The 7,083-nt window shown below is 33.6% G+C and overlaps 1 pseudogene; it reads left to right on the top strand.

The window, feature by feature from the left end:
- Nucleotides 1-867: 867 nt before the first annotated feature.
- Nucleotides 868-6,826, top strand: LOC132804231 (protein Ycf2-like; annotated as a pseudogene).
- Nucleotides 6,827-7,083: the final 257 nt, after the last annotated feature.

Genomic DNA, 7,083 nt, shown 5'->3' with positions numbered 1-7,083 from the left:
TTTCCATTCCGTCGAATATCGATTTTACGGTATAGATGCTTATGACCTCCCCCTCTATGCCATGCGGTAATGATTCCTCTGGGATTATGACCTTTACCACAATGATGCTGCCCATAGATCAAATTATTTCATGGATTGGATTTCACTTGACTGTCTACGGCTCCTTTATGTGTGCTCGGGGTATAAGTTCGTTTATGTCTACGGATCAAATTATTTCATGTATAAATGTATTGCCATGCTATTATGTATTTTGATTTAAGTTCGTTTCTTTCTAACCGGTGGAATAGAATAATCTAGTTGAAGCGTAATGATCATACATCTATAATACGTTGTATGTCCCATAATAGGTCCATTCTTCTACCCTTTCCCAGGAGTCGATAACTATTCATAGCTATTACCTTGACACTAAAGAAGAGTTCGACCCAATGCGTTATTTTTGTCCTAGTTGATCGTGATTCGAAATTAGAAGTATATTCATTTTTCAACAATAATTGAATACTTTGGTCGGTAAATACTGCATATTTGATTCCATCCATAAATCTATATTCTTCCCTATGAGTTCTAGTCTCAATAAGAATGCTAGTTCTTACTGCTCATATGTTATGATACAAATATACCACACTAATTCGTTGTGTATGGATGATGAGATTCCATTGATACAGAGCCAATTCCAATAGACTTACTTTATTGGAGGTCCCATTGGCGTGCATCCAGTGGGAATTGAACCTACAAATTTACCAATTATGAGTTGGGCGCTTTAACCATTCAGCCATGGATGCTTAGCAGGGATCCCTGTACATGGTGAATAACCAAATTCCAATTCAAATTAAATCTTTAGGATAAATCAATGCAATTTAGGAGGACTCAATGAAAGGACATCAATTCAAATGCTGGATTGTCGAATTAATAGAGATATTAAGAGACATGAAGAATTCTCACTATTTCTTAGATTCATGGACCTAATTCAATTCAGTGGGATCTTTCGTTCACATGTTTTTCCATCTAGAACATTTTATAAAACTCTTGGACTCTCAAATTTGGAGTATCCTACTTTCATGCAATTCACATTTACGGGGTTCAATAAGCAATTGATATTTTACGATCAAAGATGTAGTACTATTTGTAGTAGCGGTCTTTATACATCATATTAACAATCAAAAGATGGTCGAAAGAAAAAATCTCTATTTGACAGGGCTTCTTCCTATACCCATGAATTTCATTGGACCCAAAAAATGATACATTGGAAGAATCTTTCGGGTTTTCCAATATCAATAAGTTGATTATTTCGCTCCTGTATCTTCCAAAAGATCTCTGAGAGTTGTTTCCTGGATCCAAAAGAGAGTACTTGGTTTCTCCCAATAACTAAAAAGTGTATCATGCCTGAATCTAATAGGGGTTCGTGGTGGTGGAGGAAATGGATCAGAAAAAAGAGGGATTGTAGTTGTAAGATATCTAATGAAATCATCGCTGGAATTGAGATCTCATTCAAAGAGAAAGATATCAAATATCTAGAGTTTCTTTTTGTATATTCTATGGATGATCCGATCCGCAAGGACCATGGTTGGGAATTGTTTAATCGTCTTTCTCCGAGGAAGATGCGAAACATAATCAACTTGAATTTGGGTCAGTTGTTTGAAATCTTAGTGATAGACTGGATTTGTTATCTCATGTTTGCTTTTCATGAAAAAATACCAATTGAAGTGAACGGTTTCTTCAAACAACAAGGAGCTAGGTGAACTATTCAATCAAATGATATTGAGCATGTTTCCCATCTCTTCTCGAGAAACAAGTGGGCTATTTCTTTGCAAAATTGTGCTCAATTTCATATGTGGCAATTCCGCCAAGATCTCTTCTTTAATTGTGGAAAGAATTTGCACGAATAAGGATCAGTTTTTTAGCAAGGTACGGAATGTATCGTCAAATATTCAATATGATTCTATAAGATCCAATTTTGTTCAAGTAACGAATTCTAGCCAATTGAAAGGATCTTCTAATCGATCCAGAGATCATTTCGATTCCATTAGTAATGAGGATTCAGAATATCACACATTGATCAATCAAAGATATATTCAACAACTAAAAGAAAGATCGATTCTTTGGGATTCTTCATTTCTTCAAATGAAACGAATAGAGATAGAATCAGATCGATTCCCTAAATGCCTTTCTGGATACTCCTAAATGTCCCAGCTATTCACGGAACGTGAGAAGCAGATGACTAATCATCTACTTCCAGAAGAAATCAAAGAATTTCTTAGAAATCCTACAAGATCCATTTGTTCTTTTTTCTCTACCAGATGGTCCAAACATCATATGGATTCGAATCCTACTAAGAGGTCCATTAGAGATCAGAAATTGTTGAAGAAAGAACAAGATGTTTCTTTTGTACTTTCTAAGCGATTAGAAAATAAAGAAATAGTTAATATATTCAAGATAATTACGTATTTACAAAATACCGTCTCAATTCATCCTATTTCATCAGATCTGGGATGTGATATAGTTCCAAAGGATGAATTGGATAGTTCCAATAAGATTTCATTCTTGAACAAAAATCCATTTTTTGATTTATTTCATCTATTCCATAACGTGAACAGGGGGGATACACGTTACACCATGATTTTGAATTAGAAGTTCAAGAAATGGCATATCTATTCACTCTATCAATAATCGAGCTGGATCTGATGTATCATAAGGGATTTTCTTTTTCTATTGATTCGTACAAATTGGATAAAAAACAATTCTTGAATGAGGTATTCAACGCCAAGGATGAATCGAAAAGGAAATCTTTATTGGTCCTACCTCCTATTTTTTATGAAGAAAATGAATCTTTTTATAAAGATAAAAAAAAAAATGGGTCTGGACCTCATACGGGAATGATTTGGAAGATATAAAACCAAAAATAGTGGTATTTGCTAGAAACAACATAATGGAGGCAATCAATATACATTGATCCGAAATATTATTCAAATCCAATATAGCACCCATGGGTACATAAGAAATCTATTGAATCGATTATTTTTAATGAATAGATCCGATTGCAACTTTGAATATGGAATTCAAAGGGATCAAATAGGAAATGATACTCTGAATCATAGAACTATAATCAAATATAGGATCAACCAACATTTATCAAATTTGAAAAAGAGTCAGAAGAAATGGTTTGATCCTCTTATTTTTATTTCTCAGACTGAGAGATCCATGAATCGGGATCCTAATGCATATAGATACAAATGGTCCAATAGGAGCAAGAATTTACCGGAACATTTGGAACATTTCATTTCTGAGCAGAAGAGCCATTTTCATTTTTATGTAGTGTTCGATCGATTACGTATTAATCAATATTTGATTGATTGGTCTAAGGTTATCAACAAAAAAGATTTGTCTAAGTCACTTCCATTCTTTTTGTCTAAGTTTCTTCTCTTTTTGTTTAATTCACTTCATTTTTTCTTTATGAGTTTGCATAATATCCCCATTCATAGGTCCGAGATCCACATCTATGAATTGAAAGGTCTGAATGATCAACTCTGCAATCAGTTGTTAGATTTAATATGTCTTCAAATCGTTCATTTGAAAAAATGGAAACCCTTCTTATTGGATGATCATGATATGATGTGATTCTGCTTGAGCCCGCTCAACCGATAACCTGCTGGGGTGCTGATCCGACACGGATAAATACCGGGCCAATCACAAGAGCTCAAATTAAGAGATTTAAGGACAACCTGGGAGCATTTATACAGGGGGTAATCAATTCTCAATAGAGCTTGTCCATACTAGAAGGTACAAAGCCTATTCTAAGCATCCAAGTGGTGGAAGCCGATACAGACTCGGGTAGCGATTTTGGTGCAAATATGGACACTGAGCACATGAAATGGTTCCAAATCTATATGGATTCAATACATATGTCTTATAGGATATCAAATCAAGTCAATCCAGCTTCAAAGGCATTCAAAAAGGGGTATACGGATAGCTTCAAATTTGGCCTGTTTTTTACTATATTTTATGCTAGCTTTACTGTATTTTACTGAGTTGGCTTTTTCTTCCTCTTCCAAGAATGGGCAATGTGTGGGACTTCATATTCAGCTTATTTGGCATCCTAAAAAGCATATTGAAGCTGATTTGGAGTTCAAATTGGTCAAAGATTGGTCAAAGTCAACTTAGTCAAAAAGCTAGTATTTTAGTTTCCTAATTTGTTTTTACTTTTTGTTTTAGGAAACTTCCATTACTTTTTAGTTTTTATGTATTTATTTTCTGGACAAATAAGTTTAGGAAAGTTATTAATTTATTATTTCCATTGTAAATTAATTAATTCCTAATTCAAAATAAAGGAATTAATTAATCAAATTTAGTTTAGGATACTTAGTTTAGGAAGTATTAGAATTCGGCCAAGTTTCTTAATTCCTATAGGTGACCGGTTTTACCTTTTGTTTTTAGGGTTTTATTTTGTTTCTTTTAGCCTATATAAGGGCTTGTTTTTGAGGAAGAACATAAATTTGATAACATTCAGAAAATTATTTGCGACATTGAATTGTATTTGTTCTTTTGAACACCTAAAACACCATTAGTGAATGAGTGTTTTAGTTTTAACTTATCAATAGGATTCCATCACCTATTGTGGCGTCTTCATTATATACCAAGGTTTCTAATCACATGTTGGTTAGGGGTCAAGATGACCATTAGAACTTGAACATAATTAGATCCGGGCTAATATAATACGGGTTTAGGAGCAGGTCGTCCTAGGTTCGTATCATGATACTTCCCAAAAAGTAAAATTCTTGATCAATGGAGGAACAGTATCACCATTTTTGTTCAATAAGATACCAATGTGGATGATTGACTCATTCCATACTAGAAATAATCGCAGGAAATCTTTTGATAACATGGATTCCTGTTTCTCAATGATATCCCATGATCAAGACAATTGTCTAAATCCTGTGAAACCATTTCATAGAAATTCATTGATATTTTCCTTTTATAAAGCAAATTTACTTCGATTCTTGAATAATCCACATCACTTCTGCTTCTATTGTAACAAAGGATTCCCTTTTTATGTGGAAAAGGCATGTATCAATAATTATGATTTTATGTATGGACAATTCCTCAATATCTTGTACAAATCTTTCCATTTTCCAATTCGATCCGATCCATTTGTTCGTAGAGCTATTTACTCGATCGCAGACATTTATGGAACACTTCTAACAAAGGGACAAATAGTCAATTTTGAAAGAATTTATTGTCAACCTTTTCAGATATGAATCTGTCTGATTCAGAAAGGAAGAACTTGCATCAATATCTCAATTTCAATTCAAACATGGGTTTCATTTACACTTCATGTTCTGAGAAATATTTACGATCCGAAAAGAGGAAAAAAGGGGGTCTTTGTCTAAAGAAATGCCTTGAGAAAAGGTGGATGTATAGAACCTTTCAATGAGATAGTGCTTTTTCAACTCTCTCAAAATGGAATATATTCCAAACATATATGTCATGGTTCCTTACTTCGACAGGATACAAATATCCAAATTTGATATTTTTAGATACTTTTTTAAACCTATTGTCGATACTAAGTGGCAGCCAAAAATTTGTATCCATTTTTCATGATATTATGCATGGATCAGATATATCATGGTGAATTCTTCAGAAAAAAATGTGTCTTCTATAATTAAATTTGATAAGTGAGATTTCAAGTAAGTGTTTACATAATCTTCTTCTATCCGAAAAAATGATTCATCAAAATAATGAGTCAGCATTGATATCAACACATCTGAGATCGCCAAATGTTTAGGAGTTCCTCTATTCAATCCTTTTCCTTCTTCTTGTTGCTAGATATCTCATTCGGACACACCTTCTCTTTGTTTCTCGAGCCTATAGTGAGTTACAGACAGAGTTCGAAAGGGTCAAATCTTTGATTATTCCATCATACATGATTGAGTTGCGAAAACTTCCGGATAGGTATCCTACATCTGAACTGAATTCTTTCTGGTTAAAGAATCTATTTCTAGTTGCTCTGGAACAATTAAAAGATTCTCTAGAAGAAATATGGTGTTCTGCTTCTCGCGGCAACATGCAATGGGGTGGTGGTCCCGCTTATGGGGTCAAATCGATATGTTCTAAGAAGAAATATTTCATAAGTATCATACCAAATCCCATCAATCGAATTAATTTTTTTGAGAAATACGAGACATCTAAGTCATACAAGTAAAGAGATCTATTCATTGATAAGAAAAAGAAAAAACATGAACGGTGATTGGATTGATGATAAAATAGAATCCTAGGTCTCAAATAGTGATTCGATTGACGATAAAGAAAGAGAATTCTTAGTTCAGTTCTCCATGTTAACAACAGAAAAAAGGATTGATCAAATTCTATTGAGTTTGGCTCATAGTGATCACATATCAAATAATGACTCTGGTTATCAAATGATAGAACAACCGGGAGCAATTTACTTACAATACGTAGTTGACATTCGTAAAAGTATCTAATGAGTTATGAGTTCAATAAATCCTGTTTAGCAGAAAGACAGATATTCCTTACTCATTATCAGAAAATCACTTATTCACAAACCTCCTGTGGGGCTAATAGTTTTATTTCCCATCTCATGGAAAACCTTTTTTTGCTTTGCTTACCCCTATCTCTCTCTAGGGGTATTTTAGTGATAGGTTCTATAGGAATTGGATGATCCTATTTGGTCAAATACCTAGCAAAAAACTCATATGTTCCTTTCATTACAGTATTACTAAACAAGTTCTTGGATAAAAAAGGTTTCATTTTCTCACTATCAGTTGATAAGGTCGAAGCTATTCTATCTAATCTTTTTATTGATAGTTATCCTTAGTAAACAAACCAAAACATCAAACAGTTGTTCCGTAATAAAATCGGTTGTTCCAGATACTTTCTTCTCAGTTCCTTCTTCTCCTTCTTCCATAATGTGAGCTCGAGAAGGAAGAGATAAGAGGGCCCTATGGAGAATGTGGTAAAAAATCCTTAATAGAGTCCAACCACAATGATCGAATTGATTATCTTCATGCATAAGGATACTAGATTACCTAGTATAAAAGATTTAAAAATCATCACAAACCTCCTTTTTTTTCT

Source organism: Ziziphus jujuba, chromosome 6 (assembly GCF_031755915.1).
Source record: "Ziziphus jujuba cultivar Dongzao chromosome 6, ASM3175591v1".
Taxonomy (NCBI): domain Eukaryota; kingdom Viridiplantae; phylum Streptophyta; class Magnoliopsida; order Rosales; family Rhamnaceae; genus Ziziphus; species Ziziphus jujuba.
The sequence above is the reverse complement of the archived record's forward strand: the minus strand, read 5'-3'. Positions and strand labels throughout refer to the sequence as shown.